Raw genomic sequence first — 24,409 nt, 5'->3', positions numbered from 1 at the left:
TGGAAAGTGGATGCCCTGATGTTTCTGCACTTCTCCTCATGCAATTTACCTCTTCAGGTTGTTTGCAGGAGACACACAACTCTGACTCCACCCAGAATTTATCCTCAAGGTCTGGGAATCCCTTTAGCATTGGTGCACCTGTTATTTTCCAAGGGATGTAAACAAGGGATGGAGCTCTGCCTTCTGCTTCAGTTGTGAGGATACCAGAAAATCTGACATTCTGTATACCCAATCTTAACCCATGGAGGCAACTTTTGTGTCTGTGACCTATTACAGTGACCCAGGATGCCATGGAAGATCAATGGTTTCGGTTTGTAACAGAATCTTTGTTCTGGTGTCAGATGATTTAAGGGTGACCAAATAGAGCCATCATCTGTGTGTCGTGTCCACCGGCTTTTTTCATGGTGTTCAGATTTCTTCCCTGGGTCTTCATTATCCCTTCAGCTTGAAAAATCTTGTAGGATTCGACCAGGCACCCTCCACACAGACTGTGTGCAATCTGGTAACTTGATGCTCCCAAGTGCTCTGTCTGAAACAGGCGCCGAGAGAGAGAAGCAGGTGTGACTGTTATGACAATATTGCAATAAATCACTGGGTCAATCTTGAAGTAGGACATGAAATATTTATTCACCAAATGGCAGGCAGGATTCACTGGCTGTTGGGTGGAGGGCAAACTGCTAGGTTGTACTCATCAACCACTCCAGGGGTTAGAGCACAACTTTTGTCGATTAAAACCACAAGTAAAGCATGTCAGCACATTAATCACAAGTGGCTGTTGCTATGATTCAAAACGAGAAACAAAAATCCTGAGATCGAGGGTCATAAGCAGAAGGGGTAGTGGGTCAAAATGACCCTGGTAGAGTACAATTTAAAGGACGGTCGCTTACATCTAGATGAACATTAACATTCTAGGCAGTTGGGGTACATTGGACACACACAGTGTTTAAGAACAGAGGGACACTTTTTGCCATTTTGCGTTGCCCATATGCTGTGCTACAGAGGCAGGTTTTCCCATGGATAAGCATTTCTTACATGACATGGGGCTTCAGGGTCAAACGTAGACTGTTTGATCATTGCCCATGAAACGTGACCCCTATGGTGAAAATAAATCCTCCATGTAATTTTAAAATAAAAGTTAAAATTGTGTGAATAATAGTTAATGATTTCTACATGCTGCTCAATTTACTACAAAATTTTAAGAAAGACTAGAGGTTTCATTTCCACTTTCATGCCCATCACTAATCCCTACTGGGAAATTGACATAAAACACATTAATGGACTCAGGAAAATCAGAACCTCTGTCACTATGTTTGAAAATCAGAATAATTTTACTCATAGAGATGATACCAATAAAACAATTTAATAAACAGGCTTACATCACTTCATGCTTCTCCTATCTTCTTTTGACTATCCATATAAAAAAGCTCTTATTGATCTCTTCTGAAGTTCAGAGTCAGGAGAGACTTGTGAGCAATATATATTCTCCATGTGCTAAGTGATCCGATGGATCAGCAGTCTCCAACTTGGGATGGAGCATTTGCATTTTAACTGCACCCTAAATGATTTTTCTGTTGCTTGACTTTCAGTCAGTAAACTAGCATTTGAAGGTAGCATCTTTACCACGTTCCCAAAGATCAAGAATCACCAAAAATCACATGTCCATAAATAGATACAGAGATAGAGGTGTGTGTGTGTGTGTGTGTGTGTGTGTGTGTGTGTGTGTGTGTGTGCATACATGCACACATGGTGTTGGATCATGGAGTACACCACGTCCCTGGGCAGAAGGAGGAGAGAGTGCACAACTGCTGTGTCTGTCCCAGCTCTCTTCTGAATCACAAATCAATAATTGAAGTTCCCCTTTGGCAACTAGAAGGCACCTGGGCACATGGGACCCAGCCCTCTTGTTTCCCTCAGCACAGACACTTCTCAGCGCAGGAGACCCCATGAGTAAGAATCACCCTGGTCCCTGCGCTTTAGGTCACCCGGCTTCTCAGCAGCATCTCCTGTCCTCCAAACCCCTCAGTCCCTGATAGATCTAAGGTGCCACAGCTACTCTTGGGGTAACAGGTGAAAAACTTCAGGTCCCAAACTCTGGTAGGACAGTTCTTCACTTATCCCTACCCACCATGAAAAGTGTTCATAAAGTTTGGCACCAATAGAACCATGAACAGTACTGTGCCCAGGCACCTGAAAAGATCCAACAGCATCCCTGGCATCATGGAGTTTCCATTTCAATGTGATGGGCAGATAGCCAAAGAGCAGTTCTGCCCTGATGCTCCCCTGCTGCCTTGAGACTCACCCCTGGAGCACTGGCCTTACCCATGGCAGTGGGGCACTGAGTGTCCAGGTCCTTCAGCATGGACAGGCTCAGGAAGAGAGGAGCAGTCAGTGCAGTTGAATGCTTATTCATGCTGGAATAACACAGTTCTGCCTCATCACTAATGGTCCTCTGTCCCTGGAACCACCTTGTCATGAGGGGCACTGTCTGTCACTCCAAAATGCTCCTGCTGCATGAATCCACCCAAAACACAGGCCAGAGACCAGAATCTGTACCATGTCACCATCTGTGAGGACAAGCTGGACCCACTGTTAGCAGAGCACCTTTTACTATGTGTGATATTTATTTCTGGTGAAGATTGTGCTCTTCCTAACTCTTTACTTTTTTTTTTTTTTTTCTTAAAGCATGTCGTTTTTCTAAGAAAGGGGAGAAGTGAGTCATTTTTATTGTGTCCCCAGACTTGGAGTTGGTACTCCTTGAAACTCTCATCTTCCACTTATGGGTTCTTTAAATCAGAGTCCTGGTTAGAGGTGGAGAGGGAACAGGGATTCCCTTGTTCTAAGCAGCTACTTTCTCCTTCCAAAGCCCTCAGTTACTCTTTGGTAGACTTTCAAATTTGGGGAACACTTACTCCAACCTTATTCCAAAGATGAAATGTGGGACAGAAGTTTCACCCTTCAGAGAGACCATCTCCTTTGCTGTCACATAGCTAGATAGGCAGCCACGCTGACTTAGGGACTTCCAGTAGGTTCCGATTCTCAAATTTCCACCAACTCCTATTATCACTGTATTGGGGACCAGGTCTCCAGCTCCCCACCTTATTGGGCAACAAGGCTCCAGCTCCATCCATTGGGAACAGGCAATAGAAGATGGCAATAAGAACTGACCAGGGTTATATTGCAAAATGACAAGGAAAACCTTTCTTTCTCTTGAGAACTGACGGTTCATATTTAAATTTTTTTCTGAAGAAATTTCAAACTGACAGACATGTATAAATAACTCAAAATTCTTCTTTCCCACTGAAACCATGGAAAAGTCAGCGTAAGACCTGATGGCCCACCACATTTTACTATGTGCTTCCTCCTAACCACTCTCTCCTACATAACCCAATACCACTGCAGAATCAGAAGGTCAGTGTTAGCCTGTTATCCCATCTGGTTCTCAGGTCCACTTCAAATTCCGTCAGCTGTCCCCATGCTGCCCTTGATAAGGAAGTGTTGCTGTCCCAGCTGTGAGCTCTCATTAGTGTCAGGACCCTAGACTCCTTTTCCAGACCACTGCATTGTTCCCTTTTGTCACTTTTGAGATGACACACCAGTTGCCTTATGGAATGTTCATCCTTTAGGATCTGCTTTTCCTCTTGATTAAATTTCACTAATCAATCTTTGGTGCTGTGTTTACTGTGCTGATATTACAAAGGACCACAAAATGGGCGGTTGTAAACATTAAACATTTATTTTCTAGTCATTGTGGAATCCATAAGATAGAGATCAAGGCATCAGCAGGGCTGTTCTCCTCTGAGGCCTCTGTCTGAGTTACAGGCAGTCTTCTTTCTCTGTGTCACTTGGTCTTTCCCCCATGGTCTCTGAGTTCTAATTTCCTCTTTCTAGGAAACACCAGGCATATTGAATTAAACAGCTAACAAATGACCTCACTTTACATTATTACCTCTTCAAGAACCCTGTCCCCAAATCTATCACATCCTGAGGCACTGGGGTCACAACCCCAACAATTCAGCCCATTAGAGGTAGGAATGTCTAGAGGTGAAGCTGTGAACTTGGATTCAGGTGGTGTTGCCTGAATTCTCTGCCACACATTTACCTTCCCCCTTCATAATTAGGAAAGATTTGTGGATATTCCTTGATATTTCATGAATATCTCATTCTTCATTAAGATAGAAGTATAAATTCATGGAGACATAGCTTATTCAATGATTTACAACATATATTCATCATTAATTCTTTTGATGCCAAATATTTCCAGTGTTTCTAGTTGGAGTTCCTTTCAAATTGATTACTATTTTGATTGGCTATGACAAACTCATTCCTTAAATATACCCTGAGGTCCAAGATGGACCAGGTTCAGTCTCCATTTTCCTATTGTACATTCTGTAAAAGACATTGATTCAAGGACTGATGGTTCCTTTTACTGAATACTGGTGTTTGGAAACCATGGGTGCTTTTGGAGACTGGAGGACCATTTTTTCTCCACTAGGGAAATTATCTATTTACCTATTAGCATTCGGTGACAAATGTGTCTAATTCTGAAAGTTATTCATGTCTTATTCTACAAGAATTATGAGCATACAATGATATCTCTCATTATGCTCTAAAATCATAGGTTTCATTTAATTATTCTCCTTTCAATTAAGTAATGCCTTTCTGTAACACTAAGGATTTTGGATCTAGTTACCATAAATGAATTGGCATTGTTAATCCATTCCTCCTTTAGTTAAATTTTTCACTGCTGTAACCGAAGAAACTGACCAGAAGAATTTTAGGGGAGGAAAGATTTATTTAAGGCTTCTTGGTTTCAGAGGTTTCCACCCATAGACATTCCGTGGGGCTTGAGGTGAGGCAGAACAACATGGTGGAAGAGTGTGGTGTAGGGAAGCGGCTCACTTGATGATCAGAAAGCAGAGAGAGGGATTCCACTGGTCAGATATAAAATATATACTCTAAAGACACACATTCAGTGACCACCCTCCTCCAGCCATACCCTGCTGGCCTATTGTTACCCCTCAGTTAATCCCTTCAGGGGATTAATTCACAGATTGGTTTGTGGATCTCATAACCCAATCATTTCTCCTCTAAATCTTTTTGCATTGTTGCATTCATGGGCATTGGGGGAACAGCACACATCCAAACCATAACAACTTCCCTGTTCAAAACCAATCTGCGGCTGTCAGCCTCACCTACCCCTTCCATTCATATACTCCCTCTAACAAACCTACCCACCTGCGTCACTCTGACACCCCTCTGTGGCCACCATCATATTTGTCTCTTTATATGGGCATCTTTGTCATGACGCTGGGCTGTCTCCTGTGCAGGGGACTCCTGTCTCTCCTTGTCTCTCTCCTCTTGGCGACCCACACTTGGACAACACTACCACCACCCCATGAGGGGACACCCTCAGGATCCCACCGTGACTCGTCCCCATGTTTCTCTTGCACCCTGCTTGGTCCCCACTCTTCTAAACCAGGCATTGAGTACTGAGTTCTTTTAGGAATGGATAGACATTTGGAGATGTAGGATATGCAGGTTTAGGGAACATAGTAGAAAATCAATGGACACTTGGTAGAGATAGGATCTCTGCTTCTGAAGGCAAGGACTTGGGTTGCCAGAGCAGAGAGAATAGGAACCCTGGTCTGCGCATCAAGGGATGAAAGTCATGCATAATCACAAGCTGGGCTAGAAAGGAGGCCCATACTCCGTAGGTGGGAAGGAAGAAAATTCCTGACCTTGGATGAATTCGATGGAAGTACTTGGACAGAAAATTTATAAATGAAGACAAGTCACTCAGCTAGAGGTATGAGGTTGAATGAAACAGGTGACACCCTTCTTTATAAATTGTGACTCCCATGTTTTCTTATTCCTCTCTACTTCACATGATGAGTGTCAAGGAATGAGAGCAAAGAGAAATATACTGTAGCCTCAGGAATTTCCATAAGTGCAAAGGAAAGTAGCTGATGGCCTGTTCTGCAGTGTCTGGCATTGTGCCATAATGGACAGGCCCTGTCACAGATGAACCAGTAGAAAGAAAGTAAGCACTGAACCTGGTTGAGATCAAAAGAGCAAGCTACTCAGCTGGCACTAGACAGACTGTCTTTTGTCCTCAGAGAGAAGCAGATTATCTGTGTTGCCCTGGAACACAGGGGGACTACGGTTCTGTGCTGAGTGACTGAAGGGAGCCAGCCCTGCAGCTGTGCCCAGCCTGCCCAGCCTGCTGATTTGCATGTACCCAGAGCACAGCCCACTGCCCTGAGGACTTCTTCATACGCTGCTCACACCCTGTGCAGGAGTCAGTTCCAGTCAGGACACAACATGGACATGAGGAACCCTGCTCAGGTCCTGGGGCTCCTGCTGCTCTGCCTCCCTGTTAAGGAGGGGCAACACTGGGAATTTGCTCAGATCAATATGATCAGTGTTGTCTGGTTCTTCAGGTAAATCCTCTTACAACATGATTAATTGTGTGCATATTCCTTTTCATGTGTTCAATTTCAGGTGCCAGATGTGATGTCCAGATGACCCAGTCTCCATCTTCCTTGTCTGCATCTCCAGGAGACAGAGTCACCATCACCTGCAAGCCAGTCAGGGCATTAGTGATTATTTAGCTTGGTATTAGCAGAAACCAGGACAAGCTCCTAAGCTCCTCATCTATGGTGCAACCACTTTGCAATCTGGGGTCCCCTCGAGGTTCAGTGGCAGTGGATCTGGGACATATTTCACTCTCACCATCAGCAGCCTACAGTCTGAAGATGTGGCCACTTATTACTGTCAACAGGGTGGCTCTCCCCCTCCCACAGTGATGCAGGCCATGACATAAACCTCTCACAGGGAAGCAGAAGCCTGAGGCTGAGCTGCCCCAGCTGCTCCTCCTGCTGCCTCCACCTGCTGAGAGCTCTGCTCACAAGCACCAGACTCTGAGGGCACTGGGGAATTTTGGTAGAATGAACCAGGGAGCTCCTCTGCACCCTCACTCTCTTTCCTCCACTTGGCAACTACAGACAGATGTGGAAATGCATCTCCTTGTTTAGTGAAGGACGCAGATCACTAAACCTGAAGAGAGAGGTTATGGCATTAGTTTATATTCAGACAGCACAGATGAAGCTCCTGTAGGTATCCATGCATGAGTTTTTCAAAGGAAGAGAATGAGAGTCTAAATGACAGTCTTCTGTATTTGTTGATGGAAATAATATTTTTATGCATTTGTGGGTGGCAATGTGAAATTTCTGTACCTACATGCACTGTGTGGTCTTGAAATCTTGTAATTATCTCATTCCTCACCTTAGGCAGACATCCTTTTTGGTGAGTCTTTCTAAGCCCTGGGCCTCTGGCAACAAAAGCCACAGATACTAGACCTGGAGATGCTCTGCTCCCCCTGCAGCCATCAGTGTGTGATGACCACAGAAGGTGTAAACCCTCTGGCCATGAGGCCCTCAGCCTCTCTGGGATCCCAGTGGTGGAGGTGGAGATGCCCTCAGAGCTGAGGCATTCCCAGGGGAATCTCTGTTCTCACCTGTGTGCACAGGTCACATCACAGGTGCTGGGAGGTGGGACAGGACCCATTCTTCTTGGCCCCTTACTGAGCAGCTCTACAGGAACTCAGGAGTGGAAAGTGTTAATGGCAGATGTGCACCAGGAATGACACTGGGGGATGGACAGCTGGGGCCTAGGGACTTAGCTTTTCACCACTGTGACACAAAGACCTGACAAGAACAGTCTCAGAGGAGGAACGTTGATGGGTGCTCATGGTTTCAGTGCTTTAAGTCATAGATGGATCTGGGTTCAAGTGAGACACAACATCATGGCAGAAGGGTGTGGAGTAGAAAAGCAGCTCAGGACATAGCAGTAAGGAGCAGAGAGAAGCCTTCACTCAGCATGGAGAAAAAAAAAACCCTCAAATTACATCCCCCTCATGACTACTTCCTCCACCCACACCCTGAGCACACACAATCCCCTTGCCTCAGTCACAGGAGGACTGACACGGTACTCTCCATCCTGATTTAATTAAGAACACAAACCCTAAAAACTGAGGGGTGTGGGCTCTCTAAAGAACTGGAATTTTTCAGCAATAAATTCACTCTGTGAGTGTCAACAGAAATCATTGTAAAGTACAGGGAATGAGAATCTAATCTCGTTCTTTCAAATAGTGACAACTATGTTAGCCAAAGCTATGGAAAGAAATAGAGCACCATTAAAAGTTCGATATTCTAAATGAGGGAGTCTCTGCTCCTCCTCAGAAGCCAGAGCACATCTGCCAAACAAATTCCATGCTGGAATTATTTTAATGTAGATAATTAGGGTCCAACCAACAAATTCAGAAAAGCTGGGGATTTCATATGTGAGGCAACAGATGCTGGAAACGGGAGATACCCTGGTGCTCCCCAGAGGCCAAGCTCACCTGTCAATGAAGGCACAGGCTGCTGGCACCGTGTTCTTCTGACTGGTGTGGGACTGATGCTTTCAGCTGCCTGTAGCACCTCAGAGGTGATTCCCCAGGCCACACCCTGGTCCACGGGTCTGCCTGCAGATGCAATGGTTGGTTTGGAGACTTTCTCTTCTGGATTCTTACTCGGAGATGAGGCAATTCATGAAGCATCTCTACAGAAAGCATAGAGGAAAACATGCTGGGAATTGTGTTGCAGGAAACCCTGTTGGCAACAGCAGTCAAAACTGTCCTCTTTGTGTAGTCACTGCTCAAAGATTGTTGGAATACCTCAGGAAGGGCAGGGCCCAGAATATTTTTATAGGTATCCCACACTGCCACCTGAAATTTGGAATCATAGCTATAAAGCTTGATTACATTGTAGATGCACAGAAAATGAAGCAATTTCAAGCAGTATATCAGGACCCTTGCACGATCCACTGAAAAATTCTTCATGACAAAAAGAAAAGCAAAACCAGCTAAATATGAATGCAGCATTGATTTCCCTGCCACTCAGAATCTGCCCAGCAGTAACAGCAGCAGAGTCCTCATGGTACAGGAGCACCTCAGATGCCCTGGGGGAGGACCTGCATTCCAGCAAGTGTTATAGCTGATAGCTGGTGAGATTGTGTCAACCTACTTTTAGGAAGCATTACTTTAGGAGAAATTTTCTGTAGCTCCAATAAGTCCATGTGAGAAAATTTCAATTAAAAGTCGTATTGACAGTTAAAACAGGAAATTTCTATTAGTGTTATTTCTGTTACAACAGTAAAACAACTGACCTCGGTTAAGAACAGAGGTATAACTCTGTTTTTAACACTGAAAGTGCAAGACCTGGCAGTCCCACCTGTTGTGTTCAGGTGAGGGCCCTGGCCTGGGTCACAGTGTGGTGTGTAAGTGGAAAGGGAACCAGCTGCAGGCTGCAGTGGCCAAGCTTGTGGTGTGGCCCCACTCTGGAGAGGACTTTATGGGACCAGGACTAGTTCTTCCAGGACCACAGCCCCCATGACCTGCCCAGCCACACCAGGCCCCACTTTTGAAAGGCCCACCTCCTCCTCACCTGGCCACCCTGGACTGATCCTCCAGGATGGAAATCATGGTGGAAAGTTCAAGTTAAAACCTTAGCAATGTCTATATTTATTATTATTATGATTATTATGATTATTATTATTATTTTGAACCTGGGATTGAACACTGGGACACTTAACTACTGAGCCACATCCTGGGCCCTCTTCATGTTTTACTTTTATATAGGTCCTTGCTGTGTCGCTTAGGGCCTTGCAGAATGCTGAGGCTCCGCTCTACCTTTGGATCATTCCCAGCATGCTCCCTAAATATCTTTGGTAAAGGAACTGTTTTTAAGCAAGTATGATAAGAGAGAGACAGAGAGACAGAGAGAAGGAAGGAAGGAAGGAAGGAAGGAAGGAAGGAAGGAAGGAAGGAAGGAAGGAAGGAAGAAAAAAGAAATGCAAACAGCCCTATATCAAAGAAAATAAAAACCCAGTATCAGGACCAGTATGCATACAGCCAATTTGCACTTACTCCGACTTGGAGTCCTATTATTCATGGAATTCTGTTCTAAAGAGTAGCATTCAGTTGCTGCATTCAACCCAGATTTGAAGAAATATTCGAATCCTCCCATGCATGTGGGTTTAAACGTTTCTAACATCCAGGATGCTTTTGGCTCAGAAAGATGAAGAGACTGCCTAATCTCTGCACAGCCATCAGCAGGCCCCAACCTGGTCCCCTGAGACCACTTGATGCAATGGAGTGATCTACAGAAGTTTTCAGTTCCTCTTGTTTATTATTGCTTTGTTGCCTCTGCTTTTGGTGCAACATCTGGAATGACTTTGGTAATTCCAATGTCGAGGAACTCCCCACCCCCATATTTTCTTTCAGGTTATCCCTATTCAAATTTTATGTTTAAATATGTAGTCAAATTGAGTTAAATTTTGTGTATAGTGTAGGACAAGGGCCCAGTTTCATTCTTGCATGTGTGTACGCATTTTTCCCAATGCTATTTATTGATGAGACTCCTTTCCCTGTTGTGTGTTCTCAGTGCTTTTGCCAATGACTGGGTAACTATTTATATGTGGATTTATTTCTGGGTTCTCAATTTAGTGCCACTGGTCTCGTATTGGGCTGTTTTTGCAAATACCATAAGATCTTCATTACTATACTTTGGCAGTACAGTTTGAAATCACAAAGTGTGTTCTGGAAAGACATTGCCTCCAGGTCAATCTTCTTTCTTGAGATTTCTTTCTCTTCAGGGTCTTTTGTGATTCCACACAAATTTTACATAATAAATACCATTGGGCTTTTGATAGAGATTACACTCAATCTCTATCTCACTTTGTGAAGTATGGGAATGTTTCAATTCATGAACATGGGATATCTAGGGGTTTTTTTCTTCCACAGTTTCTTTAATTGGCTCTAACTCTGTCTGATATATCAGTGTTCTCCTTCGGTGTTGGTTGTGCACATCTGCTTCCTGTTTGCAACTTTGTCTCCTTTAGGCTTTAAGTTATTCTCCTCAGCTTTCTCTAGAAGCTGCATTAATTTAGTTCTTAACTGTAGACTATGTCCCTCCATTATTTCATGTTTTTGTGGATATGAACTGTATGAAGACTTTTTCTACAGTCCATTTGATTTCATTTTCACACCCAACTGCTCTATGCAAATTATTGAAAAAATGAAATAAAAAATTCTTATGTCCCTCTTTAATGACTTTGTTAGAAATCAGATGACTGTATATGTAAGTCCTTATGAACTCTCAGATATTTATTTTTGGTATACTCACTGTAATTGTACCTATATTGCACTCTTATATAAGATCTATAAGTCTCTTTTTTTTTTTTTTTTTTTTTTCTGCTGAGCTGGGGAACACACCCAGGCACTGTGCATCCTAAGCACATGTTCTTAAATGTCCTACACTGAGCAATATTCCCTACGATAGCTTTCAAATAGGACATCATTACTATTCTTTCCCCTTTAAACTTTTTGTGGTCTCGCCTGGTCCTTTGAATTTCCTTTTAAAGTCTATCATCAGTTCATCAATTTCAGTGAATCATTTGTAAATTTTGATTTGATTGGTTTCTTTGGTGTGTGTGTGTGTGTGTGTGTGTGTTTGTGTGTCTAAACTTTGGGAAAATTAAAATCTTAATAATATCCAGTTTTCTACTCTATGAACATGTAAAATTCTTTCTTTTTTTGAAATATTTATATAATTTTTATTTGTGTTTAATATAACAAAAAACTTTAAACTGCATTGTAGAATCCATCCAGTAATGTATGAAATTGAAATCCACAGCTCAAGAAGACACCATTATGGCTGAAATGTATCTGATGCTCAGCATACAGCATGAATAAGATAAGTTCTTGTGTGTCATTTAATTCTTGCTTCAGTCATCTGTGTTCATCTCTCAGAAATCAAAAGAATCCATTTGATGTTTCAATAAATATCAAATTGCCAAAAAAAAAAAAAAAAAAATAGCATACATGGACCAGAGATCCAAGGAAGAACAGTTTTGGTGAATGATTCTCAGAATCAAATTAGTTTGCCTTTAGTCCAGTGAGATGATGTCAGGAATGTTACTTCCACTTCCACTGCTGGTTATGACACCTGTCTCACTTCTGCTGCTGGATGAACCAACATGAGTACTGCTTTCATGGGGGCTGGTGGTGGTCACGGGTGTACTGCTTGCTCTTAAGCATGAGGTGAGACTATTCAAAAACATAGGAGGACAGTACTGGGAATCAACTGGAATAAGGGAAAGAAAATCCAAACCTGGCAAGTCTGATGGCTTGATATTGGTGTGTGGTGGAATGTACTGAGTAGTCTGTTAATGAAGGCGGAATAGCAGCAGGATCAATGGAAGTCACACTGGGTACCCTTACAGAAGATGGGTGATACATGAGAACCCCTTTGGTTGGGCTTCTTTGTGTTTCTGACATAAAGATGCATTTCCTCTTGGCAGGAGGGTCTTCCTCTTCATCAGAAGAGCTTTCTATTGTTAGGTCAATAACATCCACTTTCTTCTTGCTTGCCTCACTGGCTACCGTCACTGAAAAAGGCTTACTGAGTACACTTGAAGTTTCTATTATTGCATATGGTTGGCTGGATATTTTCATAGCTTCTTTTTCGGTCTTATTGGACACCAAGAACCATCTTCGTGGAATTTGATTTCATCCACATCAGAACAGTCATTGAGAATTTCCATAAAAAGCCCATCTAATATTAGACTTTCATAGGCAGCTTTTTTGTCACTCACAGAACAAATCCAGGTGGGCTTCTTCTCATTCATTTGTACATAAAGGGCAGCATCAAAGCACTGTAGATGTGTACAAGTCACAGCATGGCTTGGGATTGTCAGCCTCATTTTTCCTAAAGGACACATCAAGGATATTCGAAGACTAGTTGTAGCAATTTCACTATCTGGACCTGCAGTAAGTTTTTCTTTAATTTGTGCTCTGGAATGATCAGGGTTTCTAATACCTTTCATTTTTAGTCTCTGTAGTAACATGGCTCATGTGAGTTGCCGTACAAGATACACAGACATGGAATAATTCTTTCCAATTTCAGATGCCCAAGAAATGGAAATCTTTTTTGGCACAGCTGAAGACAACCTAACTAATGATGTAATATTCAAGGGAAATCCAGGGTGCTTCTGTTCGATCCCATTTTTAGGTGGTGGTGCATAGCCGGGCAAAGGAAACAGCTTCTCATTTACTTTTATACATAGACTATTGGGATAGTTATCTTCTTGAGGACAACTTGGCTCCACCAGGCAATGTCTCAGCTGAACTTGGACTGTATAATCTCTCCTACCACCTGGCAAAAAATTCCTTGATATGCATATCTTTCTAAATTGCTGAGGTGTCAAAGCAAAAATAAAAAAATAAAAAAAAAAACAATAACAAAAACAACTTCTCTTGAAATCGTTGAATGCTGCTTTGAACTAAACTTGTGGGCTTGATGAGAACATCAAGGACATCATAAAAGGACAGGGTTTTAACTGCACATCAGGATGGACAGGAGGAATTGGAGCAGATGGCTGCTGTTTCTCAAACGTGGGCTTGGTATCTTGAAGCAGCACAGAAGCAACAGGAGAGGACGGAGAGTGAGGTGTGACTTAAGTGGAGGGTAATGCGTGGATTCCAGCCACATCCAAGTCAGGTTCTACAGGTGAGGAGTTACCATCCAAATTAAAAACCTATGATTTGATTGTGGGTAAGTCAGAAAGTCCTTCAAGAGTCCGTGGATATCGACGTCTATACAATTCTCGGGTTTTAATCTGAACCGCAGGGCTGAAGCCACTCTTCAATAAATGCAGTGCCCTCATTAGTAGGTCATGTTTGCGCCCACTTTTATTCCGCCCAGCAAAGCCTAGTAACACTTGTAGTTCAGAAACCCTAAAACTAGAAACCATATTCCTCAACTATTCGAAATCCGCCATTTTATACCACCCGCTGGGGCCGCCGCCTCCAGCACGAACCTGCACTGGGCGCAGCTAAAGATGCCACTGCCGAGGGGCCGTCACGTGACCGGCCAAAGTCTTTCTTCATATACATTTCTATAATCCACAAAAGTTACTGTATATTATGACAGGGGTTCAAAGACTGTGTTAAGTTATTACATATAGTGATTTTTCAGTAAGATCTTTAAGAATGCATGTACAAAATATTGTTTCCAGGTTATACAGATATTTTATTTATTTATTTCAAAACTGTGCCTTTTATATCTCTCTTTTGCCTTGTGAAATTTGCTAGGATCTCCAGTACAATAAAAGTGTTGAAAGTGAACACTTATCTTTTATAATCTAAAGCATAAAATATTAAATATTTTCTCACTGAATATGATGCTTGCTGACACCTTACCAGGAGAGTAAACAGAGCTTTCCATGACTGTGAAGGTGAGAGGACCTCAGTGAGTGTTGGTGGACGTGCTGTGCACTCCTCTGAGAGTTATGGAGAATGATCCAAGGACTACGTTCCTGTGTGCATGGAGAGTGCTGCTGTCTGTCTTCATGGACTCAGTGTCAGTACCCTGAAGGATAAGAGCTCAGATCCTGCTCATCTGTACAGGCGTGGCTGTCCAGGGAGCAACACCACTAAGCCTGGTTGAAAGTTGGTCTTTAGAATCTTTCAGAGAATAAGGTTGCTTTAGGAACCTTGGGATATATTGCTAAGCAAGGGGAAAAATGTGGAAGAAAACTTTGTGATCAAAGGTTCATTTCAAGCAGATACAATCATGACTGGGAGAGATGACTAGATGGAGAAAGACATGGGCCAAAATCCTCCATTTCATCCCAAACAGGTTTGCAGTAAACATCTTCTGGCTGAGTCTAGGTGTTTGGTGAGGCAGGAAGGCAGGAGGATTTAACTCTGAACAAGGTGGAAAATTATACACTAAGGTTAAGACATAGACCTTTTCTGAGCCCAACTTACCCCTCCCATCTGCTTTGCGTGCCCCTCCCAGCCCACCCTGCTCTCCAGCGCCATATCAGTGCCTGGTCAGGGCTTTGGGAAGCCTCAGATGGGACCCAGAGGGAGCCATGACAGCCCCATTCAGCTCCTCTGCCTGCTGTTACTCTGGCCCCCAGGTGATGGATCATGGGATGGTTCTGCACTCTGAGAAGTCCTTCAATGTGGTTTCTCCTGTGTCCTGGCACTTCTCCTCAGCCAGCACCCTGATTAAAACTCACTGCAGATGAACTCCCTGGGTCTACTGGGAAGCCCAAGGATATGGTCCAGAGTACAAGGGTGACCCTTCTGTTTTATTTTCAATCTCAGATACCACTGGACAGTCCGTGCTGACACAGATTCCAGCCTCCCTGTCCATATCTCCAGGGGAAAGAGCCACCATCACCTTCAGGTCAAGTCTGAATGTTGGCAGCACCTTAGCCTGGTACCAGCAGAAGCCTGGGAATGCTCCCAGGCTACTCATCTATGGTGCCTCCACCTGGGCTAATCCCAGCCCAGATTAGCAGCCTGGAACAACATCTCCATCAGCAGCCTGGAGCCTGAGGACACTGCGGTGTACCACTCTTACCAATATGGTAACTGGTGTCCCACGGTGATTCAACATGTGAGAAAATCCTCCTGAGACCACTGGTGTTATTTTTCTCACACCAGTGGGGTGGAGATGTAGCTCCAAGGAGAGCACTCTGGGTTAAAATCCCAGGACTGGAAAAGCAAAGCAAAACAATCATGTACAAAACATGATATTATTTGAAGTAATCAACTGTGAATGAACTTCTGTTGCAGTCTCACTGAATAGATATTTAATAATAATATACCTTTACTGCTATGTGTCATATGAGCCCACCTCACCAAGCAGGAGAGGGCCTGGGGCTAACAATTCCATACATGCTTAGTGACCTTCAGGACAAATAAGTAACCCACAGCATTTGTCCTTGTACCTCTGGACATAGAAAAAAGACATAAAGTTAAGGTTTTTGTGTCCTTAGGATTCATTGAAGCAACTGGCAATTTTACTGACTTTAAGGTAGGGCAGAAGCATGCACACACTCAATCTTGCTACACCATTTAGGAAGGTGAGGTGGCTAAAGCTCAGATAGAGGAGGTTTTGAATGTAAAGGCCTCAACTGTTGAGGAGCATCACAGGGAAATTGTGAATCCCATATCAGGACAGGGTCGTTCATCAGTAGTTTTAAAGATGGGTCAACTGGAAACATGCAACAGACATCTGAGAGCAACAGGTCCCTGATCTAGGATGCAAATACTTGCTTTGGGTACAGTTTGTTAGCTTTTGCCCAAAGACTCTTTGCCCCTGAAATCTGAGCATTGCAGTTAACATTTCATGGTAATATAGTTCATGCACCACTCAATTCATAGTTTCAGTTGGACAGTTCAGTGACTTTTAATGTCTTCACGTGGTTGTGTAATCATCGGAAGAATCAGCTGCAGAAGAGCATCCTCATGCCAAAGGAAGCCCTGTACCAGTTAGAGTCACTCTCCACAACCCCACCTACCCACCAGACCTGTGCAAACACAAATCTACTTCCTGTTTTTATAATTTGATCTCTCATGTAAATTACATAAAAATAAATTCACACTGTGCGGTCTTTACCAGCTGGATTTCTTCGTCATGTGCATCCTTGTGTAACACCCTTGACTTCTCCATTTCTAGTCATGATCAAATAATATTCCACTGTATGTATAGGCACATTTTGTTTCTCCATTCAGCACTTGATGGATATTGCTAATTATAGCCCTTTTGAATAACACTGCTATAAACACTGATGTACTTGGTTTTGCATTTAATTTTTGCTTTGGTTTTTCCTGTGATATAGGAATTTGAACCTAGGGCCTCCCACATGCTATGCAAATGCTCTACCTAAAGAATGTATGTAATGTATAGACTACATTCCCAGGATCCAGAGTGCAAATTTTCAAGTAGACAAATGTTTCCACTGAGGGAGCATAAAGCTAGGGGTGGGATTGCTGGAGGGTAGGGTAACTCTGTGTTTCACTACTCCAGAAATTGCACAACTGCTTTCCAAAACAGCTGCACCATGAACTTCTGTAGTACAAAAGGATCTCCTACTGAATGAACTATGAAAACAGGTAGACTACACCAGGTTTTGCGAAAATCAATCTGTGGAAGCTCAAAGGGACTCACTGAATTATTCTGTTAATCTGTCTACTTTTCACTTACCAGGGTCCATGCCATTTCTTCCTGGTAGATGCCAGCTCACTCCAAAAGTACTGAGAATAGGGAGCCAACTGAGGAGCAGAGGGAGAAGATGGATCAGGTCAGGAAGACCTGGTCAAACACAGGCCAGCGAAAAATATACAGGGAGCTGACTAATAAGAAATGAGAACTTTCCAGAAAAGGAAGAGAGTCTTTGAGAAAGAATGCCTTGGCTTTATGCATGCACCTGCCTTTAGGACCCAGGGCTTCTAGATGTCTTAGCCAAAATATCTAATGTAGAATGACCAGGGCAGTTATATTCACTCTTTTTATTAATCAACTTCTTGTTGACAGTGCTAACTCCTCACATAAAGTAGAAGGACTGAGAATGCAGTCACTTCATGCTGCTCTTTCTTTCCCTCACTGTATCAGCACTATGCCTCTCATGTAAAAGGGATGAATGCATTTTACTTGGAGAGGGCCACTGTGAATCCTGACCAAGACACAGAGAAAATATGTGGGGGATAAAAATAGGAAGAACAAATACTCTTTCTCACTTGCTGTTGCTGCCTTGGGAGAAGCATGGATAGGCTGGAGAACCTGAGTTCTCCCTCACTGAGCGAGGAGCACATCACTTGCAGACAGGAGGTTATGAGACTCCACAGTCACACGTGATGATATGGAGAGAGAGTCTGTCCAGGTGCACAGACAGGGCCAGGCCAGGCTGCATCCCCAGCATTCTGCAGTGAGGCCCTGTGCACCCATAGACCTGGGTACCAGGAGTGTTTCTTCCTGTTCCCTCTGCCTCTGCCCTCTGAGGGCACCTTCAGCTCCAGGAGCACAGGCTGCCTGCACAGCTGCCTGTGGGATTCTGGTGGATGGAGCTGTCCTGAGGACCAGCTCAGCCCTGTGCAGGAGGGTCCTGATTCCAGAGGGGAGGAGGGCCCTCAGGTCACAGGCACCCTCCCACTGGTAGGTCCCTGATATCCTGGCACTGTCACCTGGGTTTATCCTCAGGATTTGGTGGGCAAACTGGACATCCTTTTTTCATCTCAGAAATTATAAGTGTAGTTTTTATGTTCTTTGTTGCACATATTCTATTAAATCTAACCATGAAAGTAATTATAAATGCACATTTAAATTTTTGTTGTCTATGTAAATCTACTTTATATTTATACTCAAGAAAAATATCAGTTAACTTGAACTGTGTTTTAAATGATAATGACAAAATATGCTTCCCTTTTATTCTCCCTTAACCCAGTATTACTTTACATTTTTGAAAAAAATTATAATTTAATCGAGTGGCATTTCATGAATTATATTTGAGACCTTATTCCTTCGTGGTGAATGCAATTATAAATAAATTTTTATTGAGTTTAATTAGATACTAAGTTTGAGGATTTGTATTCTAGGGTGAACTTTTTTTTGGGGGGGTTTGGATTTTTCCTCTTTTTTTTTTAACATGTTTGGTGTGTTTGTGTGTGTATGTCTATCTGTCTGTCTCTTATGCCCACTGATCACTAGTGTGTTTTAAAGGACAGAAATTGAGGTATAGAGGAGGGCGGAGGTGGAGCTGATCGTCAGCCCTTGGGGCTCCATCCCCAGCTCAGCCCTGTGGTCACCAAACCTGAGGCTCTCTCTCTCTGCAGCCTCAACACCAGACACCTCAGCTCTTCTTAAGTTCTCAGTTCTCTGTCAACTTTCAATCAATTGGGATGAATGGACTGGGGCACATTCTCTACTTTAAGTATGTTCAAGAACTTTGCACTGCACTGTGGCTTCTTGACTGCTGCTTTCTGACTTGGTCACTTCCTTACTTCACATGCATGAGCAAAATCACTTTTCATCATTATTTAGGTATCCCTGCACTTTGTTCTGGGAGTTAGGTTTGCAGACTGTGGTTTTGAAGCAATTTTGATTTTTATTTCTTTCAAAACACTTCCTATGAATTTTTAGAATATTTATTTTGTTCTTAATACTTAAACCATAAAAATAATTTGTTTTTTTTCAGTTCATATATAATTTTGCCCAGAAATCTGACTACAATAAATTTGTGTTCACATACATTTACTAGATATGGAAATATAATTTTAAATTATATTTTTCTTATATATTATATTTCATTGACTCTACATTATTTTGGAAGGAATGTTTGATTCTTAGTTTTGACTTTCAATTACGTTTTCCTCTCTATCCATTTCACCTTTTCTCCTTACTCTTCTCATTATACTTCAACCTTGTGAACAGACTGTTCACTTTTCTTTTTTTTTTTACTGACTTGGTCACTGTAGTTCCAACACTTGTTGCTATTGCCCCAAATACTGGCTCTTTTTTCATAGATGCATTTAGAGTTTTATTTTACTTACATACATGCAGCATGGATCCTCTGCCTTCTTCCCCTATTCACTGCTCATTCCTGCTTCCTAGACAGTAGAGAGGGCTTCCCACAGTGGATATACTTAGGGGTGCTGGCCAGGGTCAACTAGGGAAAGTCTTGGTGTTTTATTAGTGAATAGGGTTTTCTAAATTAATATCACACACAAAATTCTAGTGCTAAAACTCTTTGTCAGTTACCTTTCAGTCATACAAAATATGGAGTTCTTGAAATTTCAAATACTGGGCTCTGTTTTTTTAGGAAAAAAAGCATAAACTAGAAGATTTGAAAAATAGAACTTTTCAAACTACAACTGGAAATACAAAAATGACCTGAAAATGTCTTATTTTTCCTTGAGATGTAGAATTTCAGATGGTGTTTAGACTGTAGGGAACCCTGAATCAGAGCAACACTGGATCTGAAGGGCAGTGTCCACATGCCCTGGTGATGCAGAAAACAGTTGTAAACATCGAGGTGCATACTCTGGCTGTGCCCTTGAGAGATGAGGGAAATGCCAGGCAAGTGCAGGGACACCAGGGTGAAATGTGCATCTCCACCCTGGCTCTACCTCCAGGCTGCCCCTGGTAAGCCTGGTGTAAATACTGCTCCCCAGCCAAGGCAGGGTGGCTCACTCTCAAGAGAGCCCTCATCCTCCCTTGAATGTGCCTCTCCCTCCTCAATAGACCTTGTCTATGCCTTTGTCTGGCTCAGGCTGAAATTCTTTCCATCATGAATTCCAAGACCCCTGCTGGTCCTGAGGTGAGTTCCTCCCTCCTCTGTAAACCCCTGGGCCCTTCTCAGAGACATTTCCTATCCCAGGACATTGCTACATTGTCTTAAAAAATGTTTGCAAACAAGATACAAAAGCATTTTGTTCACAACATATGGTAAGAACCTCAAAGTGAATCTGATTTGTACATTCTGGCAGTAATGGTACAGAAAATAAAACTTTTGCCAATTCTTCTCAAAATAGAGCCCTAAGAAGATTTCTGAATTGATAATGAGCATGCCAGCTGTATTCATGGTATGCTATGACTGGAATTAAAACATATTTGAAGGCAGTAGATAAGACAAATGATAATTTCAGACAAGGAAATAAGTATATTAGGATGATTTCTATGCTAAGATAATGGATTCCCTGGTGAGTATGATTACATTTTTACCTAAACCAAACAGATCAAATGGAAATAAATGCTATATGGCTTGTGGTTTGTACCCATGCGTAGACCAGCTTCAGAGCATGTTTCCTCTTCCCATTCACAGTGTGGCCTCACATGACATGATTCTACTGATCCTACTCACACCGTGTCCCTGCATTTGGCTGGGGCTGCTGCCCCACCCTCGTGAGAGCAGCCAATCACCAGAACCCACAGTGGTAGCCACCCACAACACAAGCCCCAGGGAGCTCAGTCTCTTGGTGCAGCAGGAGAAGCTGAGGGGCCCTGGAGGATGGTGGGCACCAGGCTGAGCTCAGTGGGGATGTGCAGAGCCTTGGAGGAGGCCATGTGGGCCTCCATTACAGCATGGGCACCTCTCCTGTGCAAACAGGTCCAGGCATGGCCAGGCTAGCTGCAGAGTGCTGCTCCTGCATCCCACTGAGGCTCAGGACCCACAGGCCCCCGGGAGTGGCCACCACACCCTCCCTGGAGCAACCAGGAAGGCTTCCTGCTGCCCTTCTGGTTGCAGGGGGTCAGTCATGCCACTGAGAGGAGGTCCAGAACATTTTAGATCATTTGGCTCCTACTGTCACAACCTCACTTGCCACTCTAGTTTGGGAGGACATTAGCTTTGACTTCATTAACTTCCTTGTGTCTGTTGTGTTTAATTCCATCTGGTCCTTACATGAACAACACCCTAGAAGCCACTGAAGAACAGTTGTCTATACAAAGTTACTTTGTTATAATTTCTGGTCACTGTTGTTTTTCTATATTTGACAGTTTCTTTGAGAATGTATTGCTACTTGGAAGACCAGTCAATTTGCATCTTAACTTCCATTTCTCTGTCTTTGAAATGCTAACCTTGGACAACTTTTTAAAACAGGTTTCTCTTTGCCTCTTTATTGATCTCTACAAATGTTCAGGGTTGTTGAGCTAGAGTTATGAGTAATAATGTAATTAAAGTTTGTATTTAAGACAAATTTGCTTTACTGAATTGAAATGTTATTAAATGAGAAACAAAGGGTGCAATTTTTGTCTAGGTGTAATACCCTCAGGAGCATTATTATTGAACATCAAACACTTGTGATTACTATCTGCATGTGAAGAACCACATTATCCCCTTTTTGCCTTAATTGGTAATTGTGGTGCAATCAGACTTCCAGAGTAGAAGAGGAATATGCATTCACATCATTAAGGTCAATATACGTCAGGGCTTTTTCTTATAGTATGTACTGCCTCCAAAATATAAAATAGCTGCCAATGGCCTTCTGCTTTCGAAGTAGAGACAACTTTATACACACTGGGATGGAAAGCACTCTCTTCCCCACCCCATTCACAGAGAATCCTCTTCCTTAGCATCTCTGGTGATAAAGGTCAAGAGAATGGCCTCATGGGTGCAGGTGACACTCTCCCATTAAAACAGTGGGTTGCAGTTCTTGCTGTTCCAGTGAAAGGAATTAGGTCTCAGCCCCACACACCGGCTAGTGGGAGACACAGGTTCTCACAGAGACTGGGAAGAAACAGGAGTCCTGAGTGACCTGGATCTGCATGGAGAGAGAGAGTAGGAATGGAGAGAATCCCTTAAATACAACTTAGAAACCACATAAACAAGTAAAAATATTTTGTTCATCCTATTGACCAGAGCAAATTATCAATAAATACTTCTATTAATTAGTGCCCAGGTACACTGAGATAATTAAGACAGAACATTTACCAGATTGTACAAATTGTACATGGAATTTCATATTCACACCCAGATGTATAAATTCCTTCTCAATTTTATTTCCTCTTGCTTTACAAAAAGTTCTTAACTGTCTACCTACAAGAAATAGGATTTTTTTTTTTTTTTTCTCTGTCAGGTTCTTTAGGCGTGAGTGTCTGGCAAACTTAATTGATTAGATCCCACAAAAAGACCACTTCTAACCCCTGTTCCTAGTATTTTGAAACTGCTAACATGGTAAGAACAAGTTTCAAAGTCCTCTTCAACTAGCTCCAGTCTAGGCAGTTACTGGATAAATCCTGGAAGCATAATACCAGAAGAGGTGTGCCCTGTGTGCTTCTCTATAGTAGCAGGAAGGGGCCAAGCAGGGTGGCCATACACCCTCTCCAAACTCTGACCCTTAGAATGAACGTGCAGGTACACCCCATGTCCTTGGGTCTGATGCTGTGATGTGGGGCAGGCCATATGCACCATGTGATCTTCATACAGAGTTTCCTCCAAACAGAAGAAACATTTTATGTCATATCCTCACAAAAGAGGGTCACAGCCTTTTATTTTCTCTTCCCATCTGCTCAACCCACCAGGGAATTTGCATACTGCTACTTGGGGAGGACCTTTCTGCAAGTCTGAGATAAAAGCTCACCTCTAGTCTTTTCTTGACTGATGAGGGACTACTCACTTAAACTTCTGAAGTTGACGTGCCCTGGGGCTCCTGGGGCTGCTGATGCTCTGGATCCCAGGTAAGGGCACAAGGTAGGAGACACGGGAGAGAGGGTAGCTCTGAGGTCCACTGCTGCCCAGGCATCCTACATACATGTGGACAATGTGCAGTTCCTGTACTCTGGGAGTGCATGTGCTGATTAAATCTGTAAGAGGAAGATTCCAAAATAAGCAAAGGACATGTGATCAGGTGAAGATTGCACTAATGGAGGGAGATAACATAGTAGATTTCCAGGAGACCTGTTATGCTTTGCAACTATCTGTGTTCTTTTCTTAAATATTTTTACAATATGAACCAAAGCCAAAAAGTGTTTAGCCAGAAAATTATAACAAAAGAAAAAAACAAATCACAACAATTGTATATGACCATGTGCTTCTGTCACAATTACACACTACAATGCAGATATTGTGATGACCCAGACTCCTCTCTCCCTGCCTGTCACTCCTGGAGAGCCAGCCTCCATCTCCAGCAGGTCCAGTCAGAGCCTTCTCTACAGTGATGGCAACAGCTATTTGAGTTGGTACCTGCAGAGACCAGGCCAGTCTCCATGGCTTCTGATATATAAGGCTTCCTACAGGGCCTCTGGGGTCCCAGATAGGTAAGTGGCAGTGGGTCAGGGACAGACTTCACACTGAAATCAGCAGGGTAGAGCCTGAGGATGCTGGAGTGTATTACTGCCATGAAGGCTTACAACTTCCTCTCACAGTGGTACAGCTCTGAACAAAAACCACCCTGCTTGGGGGAGCACAGCTGCCCACTCTGCTGACTGTGTAGAAGGACAGCACATGTTTCTACATGTGTGAGAGGAGGAGGTTGAAGGACTGAAGAGAGTAGGTCACAACTGCTGCCTCCGGACAAGGAGTGTCTTGTCTAGACTCGCCACACCTGCATTCATGCTCTGACCTAAGCAGCAGCAGAATGAAGAGCATACAGTTTCCCTTGGAACAGCCAGGCACAGGGGACAAGAGAACTGACTCATAGCTCATCTTAATCTTCATGACCTGAACACAGGCAGTGATTACATGCATCTATGGTCACAGTCACACAACTGGGGCTGATTGTGGATCCTTGCAATACAGAACTTATGCATTTTTTAATATGCTTTTTTTTCTTCTTTTTTTTCTTTTTGCTGTGGTTTTGTTTTTGGTTGGTCAGTTGATAGCATACATGCAGCAGGAAAATATTTGGGGTTATTTAGAACGTGTTTCTCTCTCTTACCTAACGTTCCTTCTTCCACTATTTCTAGAATATACCCTTATCCAGTATGGGGGAGGTGCACCACTGAATATTAATTTTCTAAGAAAATAGCTGAGAAGACCATTCAGTTTTGAGGTTTTCAAACACCTAGATGGTATG

The 24,409-nt window shown here is 43.0% G+C and overlaps 1 long non-coding RNA gene and 2 pseudogenes across 3 annotated transcripts in view; 1 reads left to right on the top strand and 2 right to left on the bottom strand.

Annotated features, from left to right (window-relative positions):
- The window catches only part of LOC306643744 (E3 SUMO-protein ligase PIAS2-like), a 70,380-nt pseudogene extending 56,939 nt beyond the window's left edge, over nt 1-13,441 (bottom strand). Inside the window, exon 1 of the transcript XR_013766874.1 lies at nt 13,385-13,441. The product of XR_013766874.1 is annotated as an E3 SUMO-protein ligase PIAS2-like (transcript). The remainder of the gene's footprint in view (nt 1-13,384) is intronic.
- Nucleotides 1-24,409, top strand: part of LOC306643756 — a 63,358-nt gene that overhangs the window by 17,384 nt on the left and 21,565 nt on the right. The window lies entirely within an intron of this gene.
- Nucleotides 11,989-13,854, bottom strand: LOC306643739 (E3 SUMO-protein ligase PIAS2-like; annotated as a pseudogene). Its single transcript has one exon. The product of its transcript is annotated as an E3 SUMO-protein ligase PIAS2-like (transcript).

Source organism: Sciurus vulgaris (assembly GCF_902686455.1).
Source record: "Sciurus vulgaris genome assembly, chromosome: 14".
NCBI lineage: Eukaryota > Metazoa > Chordata > Mammalia > Rodentia > Sciuridae > Sciurus > Sciurus vulgaris.
The sequence above is the reverse complement of the archived record's forward strand: the minus strand, read 5'-3'. Positions and strand labels throughout refer to the sequence as shown.